The following is a 16,490-nucleotide window of genomic DNA, read 5'->3' as shown; positions in this document are numbered from 1 at the left end:
TATCACGCCTGGCTAATTCTTTATTTTATTGCAGAGACGAGGTCTCACCAAGTTTCCCGGGCTGGTCTTGAACCCACAGTCTCTCGCCTCAGCCTCCCAAAGTGCTGGGATTACAGACTGAGCCACCAAGCCTGGCCCCATGTTATACTCTTTAAAGACAGAGTTTGCTTACAATGTACACTGACAAACTCATACACAAAGTCCTTATCTGTTCAATGACATTGCCTGGAGGTTATGTTAACATGAGAGTCATGAGAAAGTTTTGGCTGAGTTAAAATAAAATAAAATAAAATGAAGAGAGAACTGTCTTAACCTAGGCTTCCCAGAAAGCAGAGCTCAGGTACTGTGACTATACTGGGTATGGTAGCCCCAAGAAAGCAGGAGTGGAGATAGGGGAATGAGACCCAGAAGGAAAAAGAGTAAACACAGCGGTGCGTTGCCCAGTTGACCACACTGAGTACCAAGCACAGCTGAGTCAATTGTGCAAGAATGTTGTCTAAGGGGTTGTATGAACCATTACATCATAACATGCTTCATCTGGGAGTAGGGAAAAGGTTTATCGACTGGGTCTCCTCTCTTGTGATCAAAAATGGGGTTTCCCTCCCCTCCCTTCTAGATTGTACTTACCCAGCTCCAGAGCAGGCCCTGTGGTGTCTCCTGCTTCAGAAGCCAAAGCCATCCCCCAAGTGGGGAGAGCTGGTGTCTGCTTCCACATCTGGGCAGAGCCACCTGGACAAGGTGGCGGGTCAGGTGGCAAGTTGGGTGAAACACGTGAGCTTGGGCTCTGGGGAGATCAGTGGCGCCTTGAGGATCCGGAATGATCTGGCACAAGCACTCTCGTCAGCCAACAAGTTCTTCCAGCTATCCGGAGAAAGAACCATGGCTGCCACGTTCCAAGGAGACTCGTGATGCTCCATAGACAACCAAACATATATATCACTGTACCACGACTTGGCCTGTATAGGGGCTTTTAATTTAACACAAACTGGCCATGCAAATTGAGTGTCCACTTAGTTATAGTTTCTTGCAGTAGCTGAAAAAATTAAATACACATAAACTAGTCATTTAATTACACTGTTAGTTTTTCTTATAGGTGGTTCATTTCTTTTTTTTTTTTTTGAGTTGGAGTCTCACTCTGTCACTCAAACTGGAGTGCAGTGGCTGCTCCTGACCTCTGCAGCCTCAACCTGCTGGGCTCCAGCGATCCTTCCGTCTCAGTCTTCCAAGTAGCTGGAACTACAGGTGCGTGCTACTATATCTGGCTAATTTTTTATTTATTGTAGAGACTCGCCAAGTTGTCCAGGCCGGTCTCAAACCCGCAGGCTCAGGCAATCCACTCACCTCGACCTCCCAAAGCACTGGGATTACAGGCTGAGCCACCAAGGTGGTTCATTTCAAGGGCGATTAATTTTTTTTTTTTTTTTTTTGGTCAGAGTCTTACTCTATCACCTAAGCTAGAGTGCAGTGGCACAATCATGGCTCACTGCAACCTCCACCTTCTGGGCTCAGACAATCCTTCTGCCTCAGCCTCCCAAGTAGCTAGGACTACAAGCATGTGCCACCACATCCAGCTATTTATTTATATATTTATTTATTTTGTAGAGGCAAGGTCTCACTATGTTGCTAAGACTGGTCTCAAACTCCTGGGCCCAAGCAATCCTCCCTCCTTGACCTCCCAAAGTGCTGGGATTACAGGTGCGACAAGGCAATTTTTTTCTATCTAAATATCTGTCTGAAAACGTTGCAGAAGCCAATTCAAATTTGTTTTCCTTCCAAAACTTCACTCGGTGCAAACATTCTTGGAAACGATACATATAAAAATGGAATTCAGATGAAGCTGTAATAAACGTGCCTCTCTTTTGAGACAGACTGATCCTATCCTCTTTGTTTTCTTTTAACTTTCTTGCACATAACACCAATTGCAACGAGAGAGGTGGGTACATGCAGCATAAATTCTCCTCAAGTTAACAACTTAGAAACTTCTTGTGCCCACAAGTCCCAGGGGATACACAGACAAGAAAAACACCTCCTCAGTTTTCCCCTGAGCCCTAGAAGGACGCGGAAGTCTTATTTGTCACAGCGATGCAGGTACACTAGCATTCTAAGGGGTCGATGACTTTTCCAGTGGGGATATTGAGTCCTGAAGAGACCTTTTAGGGCTCCTTTCCACTACCCAAAGTCAAAGCCAGATAGTCTTTCTAACAACAAATTACATCAAAAGATGAAGAATCTGAGATCACCAAGGACCATTCATTGGTATGTGAACTGCCTTGCGAGAATTCCACTGAACATTTCAGAAATTCACCTCCATTTCTCCCAGCATTTCGACAAACATCCCACTCGTCACTTACTATCCACACCAGAGGTCCAGCAGCTGCCCCAAAGGATGTGCGGGGTATTTGTGTTGCCTCCCAGAGGTCCTTACGGTCATGCTGGAGGGTGCGACCATGGCTCGCCAAGTCATGAACACCTACCCTGTGCCAGGAATCGTGCTGGACCTTTTATTTTACCTCTGATCCTCCAAACAAACCTGAATGTACAAGAGGGAACCAAAAAACCCTGGCATTTATGTATTAAAAAATAGTGTACTTAATTCTTACATGTTTAAGCTTCAGTCACCTTCAAAGTCCTCTCTGTTTGATGCAATACACCTACCAAGACGCTTTTCTACTGCTCAAAACTGTTTTTGAACTCATCCATTTGGGTGTCTTTGAGTGCTTCTGCTGTTTTTTGTTTCGCCTCTTCCACATTGGCAAAACGTTTCCCTTTGAGGACTTTTTCATTCGGGGAAACAAAAAAGTCGCTCAGGGCGTGAGCAGGTGAATAGGGAGGGTGGGGCACAGTGCCATGCTGTTTTGGGTCAAAAACTGCTGAACACTCAGCGTGGTGTGGGCAGATGTGCTTGTAAATCACCCCTCATGAAACGGGCAAAACACATTGAAAGAATCTTCAAAAACAAATTCACTGAAACCGAACACAGCTTCTCACAACAACACTAACTGGTCCACGGATGCCGATGGTTTCCGAGAACACGTACCCAGCAGGGGAAGCCTGTACAACAAGCGGCCTGCCCTCTAAAAGATCATTCTGAGTTTGGAGGTCCCCTCCCCCTCGTGGGTGGTAGTATTCTCATTTGACAATAGGCAAATGGAGGCTCCATGCGGAAAAAGCAACCTAGCCAAGATCACGCCCTTGACGATTGTCAGAGCCCATGGGGTTCCAAGAGCTGTTTTCTTTACAACCTGCGCTAATAAGACAAGGGTAAAGCTCGAACCCCTGGAGAAAGAGAAAAGGCAACTCTGGCCTGGAAGTGTTTGCCGTTCCCCTTCCTAAAAGGCTCACCTACCCTAATGCAGAAACCAGGTATGTCCTGAAGAAAGACCACCTCGCCTTCCATCAGGCTGTGCCCATGGTGAAGCCACTCGCTGGTGTTGAAACGTCTCATTGCAGCCCCTGTTACAAACCAGCTGGCACCTGGGGGTGTCCATCTAGCAAAGGATCATTTTGCTTCCTAAGCATTTGGGGGTCCCAGGCGTCAAGTTTGGGAAGAGCCGAATTGCTCGGCAAAATGGAAAAAGAATGTACTCCAAGTGGAGGCTGGAAGGCAGGAAGGAGGCACACAAGAAAACGAGATGACAGAAGCACTTACGTCCCAAGATGTGACACCACACTGCTCCTCCCTCCGCTTCAGGGAGTCAGCGTCCTGGCAAATGCATGTGCCCACGAATTTCCTGTGGAAACAAACGAAAACGGACTTTGACAGCGTTAGAGCCAATATCTTTTTTTAGTTTACTTAGTAGCCACTTCGTAAAAGAGCAGTAGCCGGAAACTGCCAAGGGAGAGTAGGGCACATAACGTCGACAAGGGGACCTGATCTCAAACCAGGCAAAGTGGGGACCAAAGGGAGGCCCAGACTTTACCGGTACAATGGCCCCTTATCTACCTAATCCCCAAGTGTACCTCACATCTTTAAAACAAAATAAACTTTAAGAAAGAAAAGGGACATTGACGTGCTGATAGGGAACAAGTGAGCTTTAAAACACAGAGATCTTCATAATGTCATTATCCCAGAATTCACATGATTCTGGGGGTTACTTTATCTAGCTTCAAAGAGCTAAGAGAAGAGTTTTTCAGAGCAGTTCCACCTAGCTCTGAAGAGAGGGCACTCACTGACATCTGGTAGACACATTTACTTACAACTGCACTTAGACATGAGGATAAATTAGTAAATTGAAGGCTCTTGTAGAATTTTCCACAGGAAAGTCATAAGAGTCTCTCTTATCCAGCTTTCACTCTCACTTGCAATTAAGGGCAGACAACAAAAAATCTTAAACAAAATATTAGCAAACCAAACCCAGATACACAAAAGAGAATTTTTCTACAATTAGATACTTGTAATATCTGAAATGTCATGGGAATCATGTCAGGAAAATGCAACCAGGTTTTACAAATCAATAAGCAAAAGCCATAAAATGCCACGGTAAAAATAGAATTCATAGAAGAGAAGCCCAAGTGAATGAAGAGGTCTCCCAACTCACAAGTAACCAGAAATACAGAAATTGGGCCAGCCGCAGTGGCTCCCGCCTGTAATCCTAGCACTTCGGGAGGTCGAGGCAGGAGGATTGCTCAAGCTCAGGAGTTCAAGACTAGCCTGGGCCCCAGAGCGAGACCTCGTCTCTACAAAAAAAATCAAAAGCATTAGCCAGGCATGATGTTGTGTGCCTGTAGCCCCAGCTACTGGGGAGGCTGAGACAGGAGGATCACCTGAGCCCAGGAAGTCAAGGCTGCAGTGAGCCATGATTGTGTCACTGTACTCCAGTCCTGGTGATCGAGTGAGATTCTGACTCAGAAAAAGAGAGGGAGAGCGCTTCCTATCAGTCGAGGTAGTCAAGCAAAGACTACAGCACCATCTGAAAATAAGGCTGTAAGAAGACTGGACTCACAGAGCCAATGGCCCCCTGGGTCCTCCCCAGCCCCAGGTTGCTTCATGACCTTGTCCTCGGGGGTCCGTTCCCCGCACTTGCTCTGGTTTGAGGCTGTTCCTGATGCTGTTTAAAGGAAGCATGTGAGAGAAACCTCAGATTTGACTTCCGGTGCCACTTCGAATGCATAATCATTCCCTGCCAAAGCAGATGAGCCAGTGATATAAAGTCGGCCATCTGTCTCTCCATAGCGTTTTCTTTCTTTCTTTTTTTTAAATAATCATCCTACTGGCTCCTGAGAAAAACTTCTCTGCGCAGCCATGAATCAGACAAGCTGATCTGAAACCATTAGCGGAGAGAAAGATGTGCCAGAATCAGAGTAACTCCAAAGTGAGAAAAAATACAGCAAATAAATTCCAAGGTAGTCTGACACACTGGGGACATCACTGCCATTGGTTCATCAGAATGATGTTGAAAGCCACAGTCATTCTGTAGAGTCTCCATCATGCAATGGATCTCGTCTTAATTGCCCCTGGCTAAGATGCCACACATGGGTTGCTTGCCGAGGCACAAATTTATCTTGACCAAAATTAGTCTTCATCAGCTGGGCTGAGGAGTGATACCACTAAAAAACCCAGCCAGCAGGCAGCCTGAGAGATGACTCTGACAACTCATGGGTTAGAGGATAGGAGTTTTCAAAAAGGATCTGCAAGGATGCCTTTCCCCTCCCACATTTGAGAGCTCTTTTCTTGAGCACCATGGCCATTCACCAAGGCACGGTATCCAGGAATTGAAGAGTGTGCTTTGGGCAGGCTGGTGCCTTAAAATAGTCAGGCGGGGGGTGGATCTTGGGTTCTGCTGTGAGATCTCAGCTGCTTCTGCATGGGCGTCTCACGAGGCTGCAGAGCTAAGACGTGGGCTTATTTGGAATGTCTCTCAAAAGTGGGCAGAATTCGATTCTGACCACTCCAACTTACCGCGGATTACAAGCAAAACTAAAAATGTGCTGGTGCAACTCTTTTCTCCAAAACAGTGATTATGAGTCACATGTCTACAAGGGATTGATGATATCCAGCTTGCCGTGCAAATGTTTCAAATGCAATCAGTCTCATCTCCAAGAACCCTTTCATTCCACACCCCAGTGCAGGCTGCTTTCTCTCCAAAAATAAGACCATATGCTCTCCCTGAAAAGATGCACAAACACATCCGATCCAGAGAGGGATGCAGGGGTGGGGGGTGAGGCAGGAAGCGCCATAATTCCAGAAAGCATGGCGTCCATGTCATGCAAAAATAAAACCACTGAGCCCAGAGACTCAGAACAAGGATGTTTCTAATGTGAACCCAAGTATTCCTAGGGTTCTGAGGACTTATTCCCAGAAGTCAACACAAATATTGAGTTTTGTAAACTTCTGGTTTCATCTTAAAGCTACTTTTTACAACTTATCATCAAGTTATTTTTAATTACCCAGATCAACTCCAAACCAAATACAAAATTTCAACCGTTCATCTGTATTCGTGTTTACAGTACCTTTTGTGGCAGGTAGCATAGTTTAATTGTTGCTAATAAGGATCGCAAAAAAAAAAAGCAGACAAGATATAAATGATGCAGTTCGGATAAAGAAAATGTGGTACATTTACATGATGGAATATTATGCAGCCCTAAAGAAAGACAAAAATATGAACTTTGCAGCAACGTGGATGGAATTAAAGTCTGTAATACTCAGTGATCTATCACAGAAACAAAGACCTGAGTTCCACATGTACTCACTCTAAGTGGACCCTGAACATTTATCATAATACTATAAGAAAGGGATTGGCAGTAGCCAGAAACTGCCCGGGGTGGAGGGGACACATACCATCAATAAGGGTACCCACACTTTACCTGTACAATGACACATATGTACCTAACCCCGAATTGTGTCTCACATTTTAAAAATAAAAAAATAAAATAAAGTAGATGCAGTTCACGCCCAAACCCACAGCACCTGGCTCAGAGGCCCAAGAAAGGTTTTTCAGTCACCAGTGAGAGAAGAGTGCTGCGCAGGTGGGATGATTGCAATTGAGGATGCAGCTCAGGGCTTCCCAAATGTGGGGTGTCTAAAAACCACCTAAGAGACATTCGGTGCCCATCCAGGTAAATTTCTTAAAATGTATTACAGCTGACCAGGTTTGGTGACTCAACCTGTAATCCCAGCACTTTGGGGGGCCGAGGCAGGTGAATTGGCTGAGCCCGGGGGTTCGAGACCAGCCCGGGCAACTTGGCGAGACATCATCTCTACAATAAATCAAAAAATTAGCTGAGCGTGGTAGCACATGCCTGTTGTTCTGGCTACTTGGAAGGCTGAGACAGAAAGATTGCCATAGCCCAGCAGGTAGACGCTGGGGTGGCCGTGAGCACGCCACAGCACTCCAGCCTGGGCGACACAGGGAGACTCCAAATAAAATAAAATAAAAAGTCTTACAGTCACAGTCATAATTTTCAGTTAATAACTTAAAACAGTATACTTGTGTAATCAGTGAAGGGAGAGAAGGTATCCTGGGTGATCTTTCTCCAGGTGCCTTGATGATGGATGGTGCGTGCTACAGGTGAGGTTATTCGAGAACAAGGCAAATGTTCCTGCCTGAGCTTAGAAAATATTCCATTGACTACTGAGAGGAAGGGTCAGTAGTGCAGTCAGCTCAGACTCAGGGTCAGGCAGACCCTGAGAAAAAAGTTCCTGAAACTGCCCGAGGTAGGAGACCAGTGTGAGAATAGGATCATCACTCAAGGGAGATGCAAACTGCACATCAAGAGAATTCCTTCTCCTGAGGAAACCCACCCTCAGGTGAGAAGCCAGAAGAACTGCCCGTGCTCCAAGGCCCAAGGATAACCATGGTTAACATCCCAGTAGACAGACATCCTTCCAGACATTTTTATTTGCATAACACACAACCACATTAATCACTTTTTAAACTTTCAGCAAGTCTTGCTTCCAGACAAAGATCTCTAGGGCAAATCTAGGAAAATAAAATCCCAAGACTAGACCCATCAAAGAGATAGGAATGGGACTGGTGAAAGAGGTGACCCTTAAATGATATTTTCCCCGGGTTTTCTGGAAGCTGAGACTGTCTCTGCTCCAAAGTCAATGGTCATAATTGCTTTGTTTTTTTGTTTTGTTTTGTTTTGTTTTGTTGTTGTTTTCAGTTGGAGTTTCACTCTGTTGCCCAGGTTGGAGTGCAGTGACACGCCCACGGCCACCCCAGGGTCAACCCACTGGGCTCAGGTGATCCTTCCGCCTCAGTCTTCCAAGTAGCTGGAACTACAGGCACATACCACCACACTCAGCTGATTTTTTTATTTACTGTAGAGATGAGGTCTTGCCAAGTTGCTCCGACTGGTTTCAAACCCATGGGCTTAGGTAGTTCTCTCACCTCAGCCTCACAATGTGCTGGGATTATAGGTGTGAGCCACTGCACCCATCCCTGGAAGTTACTTTCAATTTGAAGTGATGAGTTCAGGAGATGCAACCTTTCTGAATGCCAAAGTTCTGCAGACTCTCAAGTTGCGAGTCTGGACGTCTAGACCACTATGGTGTTAAGGCCCCTGAGACATTCCGCTTGCCAGGATATTCTTAAATTTTCTCCATTTTTCTCCTTGTGTTCTCCACCCATGCCCACCACAGAGCTAGACAGATGTCAGTTACATTTGCAAATGAATGAGTGAATAAATATCTTTGCATGCCCATCAGAAGTCTCCACACCATCTGGTGATTTTTTTAAATATCAAGTTATCATATTGATTCATAATAAAAGGTAAATGTGATGCACGTGCACCCCCAAACCTAAAATAAAAATAAATCAATTTATTACAAATAAAAAAAGGCCAACGTGGCATCAGTATTTTTCCAGGAGCCTTCCCAGCGGAGAGTACCATATGGTTAGAAAGATCACGGGCCTCAGAATATAGATATGAAGTTAAATCCTGGTCTGGCTCCTGCCTGTGATTCCAGCACTTTGGGAGGCCAAGGCAGGAGGACTGCTTTAGCCCAGGAGTTTGAGACCAGCTTGGGCAACACAGCAAGACCCCGTCTTTACAAAAATGTTTTAAAATGAGTTGGGAGTGGTGGCCACTCAGGAGGCTAAGGTGGGAGGATTGCTTGAGCCCAGGAGTGCAAGACTATAGTGAGCTATGATCGTGTCACTACACTTCAGCCGGGGCAACAGAGCAAGACCCTGTCTCAAAAGAAAAAAAATCTCATTCGTAAAATGGGAACAATAGTACCAATTTTGTTGGGAGAGACAAATTCTTTCCATAGATCTCTCAAACTCATACATGGGACGTAGGGTGTGCAAAGAAGGCAAGGCGCTGTCTGCTCCTTACCCAGGCGTGCTTGCAGTGAGCAGCCTTGAGAGAAGAAGTCATGTCTCTCCCTTCAGAGCAAAGAACACGATCACATACTACATGCTATAAAAGCGATAGGTTCCCCAAGTCAATGGTTTCTCAACTGTAGCACAAATCCAAATCCATGCAGTAGCCATGTGCACCTGCACCATCATGTGGACTGTGCCAGCATGGCCCTCTGAATCTCGGTAGCAAAGGGAACTGACGCCAGTGCTCCCTGCCTGTGATGGTGAGTAATATAGTCTGTTGTCTCTGGCCTAGGGGTCTCGTGTCTTCTGATTGCACCAAAAATAACAGGCCAATACTCACTGGAAAATACATTTTACAGTAAGGTTAACTTATTAGCTTGTTAGTAGGGTTCAGTAAATGTTCACACCTGAAACTTTCTGGGGCTTTCTACATAAAGCCTTGAGTAGGCACTAAATAAACACAAATAAACGGTTCCTTTGGCATCTTATGTAAATTTCCTTGACAAATGTAGACCACAAAACCAGCCGGGTACAGTGGCTCACGCTTGTCATCCCAGCACACTGGGAGGCTGAGATAAGAGGTTTTGCTTGAGCCCTGGAGTTCAAGACCAGCCTGGGCAACATAGGGAGACCATGTCTCTACAAAAATTAAGAAATTAGGCAGGCATAGTGGAGCACACCTAAAGTCCCTGTCCAGGAGGTTGAGACTTCGGTGAGCGGTGATTGTGCTACTCCAGCCTGGGGGACAGAGTGAGGCCCTGACTCAAAGGTAATAATAATTTTAAAAATAAAAAATAGTTCACAAAATCCCAATGACAGTACGATGCCCCCCGTTTCACCTTCTCCATGTAATTCATCTGCGTATGTCCCATCCATAGGTAGTGGTAAATTAATGACATTTTTATAGGAGGACTCACAGCAGTTATCTCTCTGTAGGTATGAGTTTGTAATCGGAGAAACTTGAAAAGCAAAGAAGAGGAAGACACGGGTGTCTCCTAATGGAGTTCGTGCCCTGGGGTGGGAGGAGTTATTTGGGGCAGACTCAAAAAATCTCACTTTATTTATTAAAAATTGTGTATTTTTTTTTGAGTTGGAGTCTCACTCCTGTCACCCAGGCTAGAGTGCAGTGGTATGATCATGGCCACCACAGCTTCAACCTGCTGGGCTTGGGTGACCCTTCCACCTCAGTCTTCCAAGTAGCTGGAACTACAGATGCACACGACCATGCCTGGCTAGTTTTTGTGATTTATCATAGAGACAAGGTCTCACCAAGTTGCCCGGGCTGGTCTCGAACCTCCCAGCTCAGGCAGTGCTCTTGCCTCGGCCTCCCAAAGTGCTGGGATGACAGGCTGAGCCACTGGGCCCGGTCAAAAACTGTGTATTTATTGACAAAAAAGTGTTTAAACTTCAATCACTTTCAAAGTCCTCTCTGATGCAATACACCTATCCAGCTGCTTTTTCCACCATTTTCAAAAACACGGTTTTAGAACTGGTTCATTTTGATGCCTTTTAGTGCTCCTGCCATGTTTTGTTTCACCTCTTCCACATCAGCAAAACATTCCCCTTGAGGGATTTTTTCATGGAGGAAACAAAAAAAAGTCACTCAGGGTGAGATCAGGGAAATAGGAAAGGTGAGACATGGGGGTCATACCGTTTTTAATCAAAAACTACTGAACATTCAGTACAGTGCGGGCAGGTACGCTCGCAAATCACCCATCACGAAATGGGCAAGCACACAGAAAGAATCTCCACCTCTCTGAAATAAATAAATAACTAAAGTAAAATCAAATAAGAATCTTTGAAAAAATTTCGCTGAAGCCAAACGCAGCCTCTTGCAACAACACTCGCTGGTCCACTGGTGCCCATGGGTTCCTAGAACACTTACCTAGCGAGGGAAACCTGGCCCACCCTCCAAAAGCTAATTCCTGGGTTTTTGGGGGGTCCCCCTTGTATACTCTTCAAATGCCAATTCTATTTGCCCTATCCATTCCCTTCCCACCCCCTCACTGTGTCTTCTGAAGTTTCCATCAGGAGAGAGGAAGGAAAGAAATTTTAGGAGCAAGGTTTATGCCAAAAGATAAACTTAATCTGTGATGACTGGGAAGATTTCTATGATGCCAAAGAATGCAATGAAACAGACTCTTCACTGGACGCCAGTCACCTGGCCTTGACCTCCGAGCACACCTAGAAGCAAAAAGGCGTCCCGCTCTCTGTCACAGTTTTCTATTTCTGCTGGAACAGATGAGCACAGCTTCGGTGGCTTCCACGCTACAGAGTTGTTGCCCTGCGGTTCTGCGGGTCAGAAGTCCAGCACAGGCTTCCTTAGGCTAAAATGAAAGTGCCCGCAGAGCCGGTGCCTTTCTGGAAGCTCCAGGACAGAATCTACTTCCTCGCCTTTTCCAGCTTCTAGAGGCGACACGTGCTTCTTAGCTCCGGGCTCCTCATCCCCACTCCTGGCAGGTCAAGCTCTTCTCACACCGCCCTCAACCCGGCTCGCTAGAGCCAGAAAAGATGCTCAGCTTTTAAGAACTCATGTGATTACACTGGGCCCACTGGGATAATCCGGGATAATCTCCCATCTCCAGGCCCTTAACCTTAATCACATCTGCAAAGACCCTTTTGCCAGATAGGGTGACATATTCACATGTTGTGGGGGGGGGTGAGGATTAGGATGTGGAATAATCAGGACTAATTAGGACTTGGAGGGGCATTGTTCTGGCCAACACACTCTACTTCTAGAAACCTCCCGAGATTTGCTAAATCTCAGAGCTGTTCAACTTGACCGTGTCACAGAAGAGTTAAGGCTTTTTCTGAAGGTGAGACTTTCCTGCCACGGTGAAGTGAGTGACGGGGTAGTGTGAGTTTCTGCTTTAATTTCTACACATTACCAAAAAAAAAAAGAGAGGAATGTTTTTGAGATTCTAGGGGAAGCCACTTGGTGCCAGTAACCATGGTGACTAAAATTCTGCAAAGAGTGTGAACTTCCATTATGTAAGAGCAGATGAAACCCAAGCCTTGGCCCACACAGCAGACCTTTGGGTAGCTGCAGGTTCTAGAAAGACGGAGCCTCAAGTGTCCAGATTGCCTTTTCTTGCAACATCAAGAATGTCTGAAATGATTCCTACCCACAAGATAGCTTTAATGGTGTGGACTTAGGGGTTATGAAAATGGTCTAACAAAGGGCGAGTGGGAGGGCTCACATCTCAAGAGGATTGCTTGAGCCTGAGAGTTCAAGAACAGCCTGGGCAACACAGCGAGACCCCATCTCTGCAAAAAATACCAAAATATTAGCCAGACACAGTGGAGTACACCTGTAGTCTCAGCTACTCGGGAGGCTGAGGTGAAAGGATGGCCTGAGTCCAGAAGGCTGAAGCTGCAGTGAGCCATGATGGTGCCACTGCACCCCTGCTGGGTGACCCCCAACTCAAACGAAAAAAAACAGAGTGAGACCCCCAACTCAAAAAAAAAGAAAGAAAGAAATGACACAACAATAGGAGGTCCCTGTTACCTGGGAGGTAGAGGGAGGCATTGCAGGTGGTGGGTAGAAGGGAAGAACATATGCATCCTACAGATAATGCCCTCAGGAAAACCCATCCATTCTGAAATACTTATTGAACACCTTTGTATGGATAAAAAGAAAAAGCACTATTCTAGGTGCTCCAGACTTGAGGTTGAATTAGTCAAGAAGCCTAGCCTCAGAGAACTTGCCCTCTGGTCTTGAAAACACAAATGTCCCCTCTTATGAGCGCAGGAGGTGAACAGAAGTTCTCTAGAGCAAGGGTCGCCAACCCCCCTGAGCCGCAGACTGGCACCCACCTGTCAGTGGCCTATCAGGAACCGGGCAATGCAACAGGAAGTAAGTGACAGGTGAGTGGAGCTCCAATCGCTGTCAGATCAGCCGCGGCATTAGATTCTCACAGGTGTGCCAACCCGATTGTGAACCGCACATGCGAGGAGGGATCTCGGCCATGCGCTCCTTATGAGAATCGAATGCCTCATGATCCCCCCACCATGGAAAAACTGTCTTCCACAGGAACGGTCCCTGGTGCCAAAAACGCTGGGGACCGCTGCTATAGAGCAATGCTTCTCACACTTCAAGTTGCATGCATTTCTTGTTAAAATGTAGAGTTCGGGCCGGGCTCAGTGGCTCAGCCTGTCATCCCAATACTTTGGGAGGCCGAGGTGAGTGGATTGCCTGAGCCCGCAGGTTTGAGACCAGCCCGGGTAACTTGGTGAGACCTCATCTCTACAATATATCAAAAAAATTAGCTGGGTGTGATGGTGCGTGCCTGTAGTTCTAGCTACTTGGAAGGCTGAGGCGGAAGGATCGCCAGAGCCCAGCAGGTCGACGCCGGGGTGGTGGTGTGTGTGCCACTGTACTCTGGCCGGGGCGACAAAGTGAGACTCCAACTCAAAAAAAAAAAAAAGTAGAGTTAGCCGGGCAGTGAGTGGTTCCCGCCTGTACACCCAACACTTAGGGAGGCTGAGGTGAGAGGATTGCCTGAGTCTAGGAGTTCAAGACCAACCTGAGCAATATAGCAAAATCTCCTCTCTGAAATAAATCAAAAAATTAACCAGGCATGGTGGCGCACACCTGTGGTGCCAACTACTTGGAAGACTGAGGCAGAAAGATCGCCTGAGCCCAGCAGGGCAAGGCTGTGGTGGCCGTGAGCATGCCACTGCCTCCGGTCTGGGTGGCAGAATGAGATGCACACACACCAAAAAACCATTCAGTAATATGCAGATTCAGTAGATGCAGGGTGGGCCTGAGAATCTGCACTTTTAACAAGCTACCAAGTGATGGCAGTGTCGGTGCTGCTGGCCTGGGAACCACACTTTGAGCAGCACAGATTTAGAGCAGGATTCTTTTCTTTTTTTTTTAACTCTTTTCCCAACAGTTTTGGTTTTGGTTACATGGATGAATTGTATAGTGATGAAACTGTCTGGGCTTTAAGTGTGCCTGTCATCCAGCCAGTGCGCATTGCACCCAATAGGTGATTTTTCATTCCTCACCACCTCTGAGTATCCAGTACCCATTAGATCATTCTCTAAGCCTTGGCAGGCCCTAGGCTCCCTCTTATAAGTGAGAACACGCAGTGTTTGGTTTTCTGTTCCTGCGTTATTTCACTTAGAATGATGACCTCCAATTCCATGCAAGTTGCTGCAAAAGACATTTATTTTGTTCTTTTTTTTGAGTTGAAATCTCACTCCGTCACCCAGGCTGGAGTGCAGGGGCACACTCACGGCCACCCCAGTGTCAACCTGCTGGGCTCCAGGATCCTTCCACCTCAGCCTTCCAAGTAGCTGGAACTATGGGCACGCGCTACCACGCCTGACTAATTTTTTTGATTTATTGTAGAGACGAGGTCTTGCCCTTTTGCCCCGGCTGGTCTCAAACCTGCAGGCTCAGGCAATCCACTCACCTCGGCTTCCCAAAGTGCTGGGATTACAGGCTTGAGCCACCGTGCCTGGCCTATTTTGTTCTTTTTATAGCTGAATAGTATTCTATGGTGTGTATGTACATATATATGTATGTATGTGTATGTTTGTATATACACACCATGTATATGTATGTATGTGCATGTTACATATATACATATGCCACATCTTCTCTCTTTATTTTATTGTAATGATATGGGGTACCAGTCAGGATTAGGTACGTAAGTGGACTACGTGCAGGTGAAATTTGGGCTTCCAACTGGTTCTTACTTTCCCTGGCTGAGGATCAGGCTTCCTTAGTGACATTACATGCCCCGTCCTGCCCCCCATGACTGCTGATCCCTCTCCTGTAGTATTGTGATCATTGTTCAGGACCCACTTGTGAATGAGAACACGTGATACTCAGTTTTTTGTTTCTGTGATAGATTGCTGAGTATGATGGACTCTAAATCCATCCCAAGTTGCTGTGAAGTTCATAATTGTGTCCTTCTTTATGGCTGCATAATACTCCATTGTGTATATGTACCCTGCTTTCTTTATCCAGTCCACCTTCAATGGGCAGGGGGATTGCTGGGTCGTATGGAAAGTCAATCTCTAGTTCTTTTAGAAATCACTGCACTCAAGCCTGGGCGACAGAGTGAGACCTCAACTCAAAAAAAAAAAAAAAAAAAAAGAATCACCTGGGGAAATTTTACAAACAAAAGATGCCTAGGCTCCTCCCACAGAGTATCTACTGTAATTAGCCACAGTGAGACCTAGGCAACAGTATGTTTTAAAAGCTCCTATTATGATTTTAATATGCAACTAACGGTGCTGTCCATCGAAAGAGGACTGGATAAAAAAAAGTGGTACATATACATGATGGAATACTATACAGACATAAAGAAGGACAAAATCATGAACTTCACAGCAACCTGGATGAACTTAGAGTCTATAATACTGAGCGATCTATCACAGAAACAGAGAACCAAGTATCACATGTTCTCACTCATAAGTGGATCTTGAACAACTATCGTAATTCTATAAGAAAGGGATTGGCAGAAGGGGGAAACTGCCAGGGAGGGAGAGGCATGCCTGCATCATGAACATTTGTATACCTAACCCTGAATTGTACCCCACATATTTAAATTTTTAAGTTAAAAAATATATATATGTAACTAACAACTGAGTCCTGTTAGCACAGAGCTTATTCTCATAGCTGTTGAAAATCTTGGTTAGGGGTCCCCAAAGTGTGGGCCCTGGACTAGCAATATCAGTTTCACCTGGGAATTGGTCAGAAATATAAATCACTGGGCCCTACCCTGGGCCTACCCAACAAGAAACTCTGGTGTGAGGCCCAAAGAGCTGGGGTTGAACACACTTTCCAGGTCATTCTCACGCACAATCAAGTCTGACCGCCGTCAGTCCAGGGCAGCCCCGAACCCACTCAGAGACACACGTGCGAGTCCCCTGGACAGCGAGCGCCTCAGACCTACAGCTGCCCTAGCCTTGCCCTCGCTCCCAAATCAGTGGGCCTGGGGTGAAGTCCTCGCTTGGAAACATCCACAGGACATGCAAATGTGTCCCCAGACCTAGAACCACCGATCGAGGACATAGCCCAGAAAAACAGTCCCCTTGTCCTTTCATTCGTGTATTCACGTCTTCCTCGCATTTTGCCGGGCAGCGGCTGAGTTCTCGCCGTCAAAGCACCCTCCCTCGGTTTATTAAAAGCGGCCAAGAAGCTGGGCTCGGTGACTCAGCCTGTAATCCCGCGCCCTTGGGAGGCTGAGGTGAGTGGAT

This window comes from Carlito syrichta, unplaced genomic scaffold, assembly GCF_000164805.1.
Source record: "Carlito syrichta isolate Samal-C Ts95f unplaced genomic scaffold, Tarsius_syrichta-2.0.1 Scaffold135914, whole genome shotgun sequence".
Classification (NCBI taxonomy): Eukaryota; Metazoa; Chordata; class Mammalia; order Primates; family Tarsiidae; genus Carlito; species Carlito syrichta.
The sequence above is the reverse complement of the archived record's forward strand: the minus strand, read 5'-3'. Positions refer to the sequence as shown.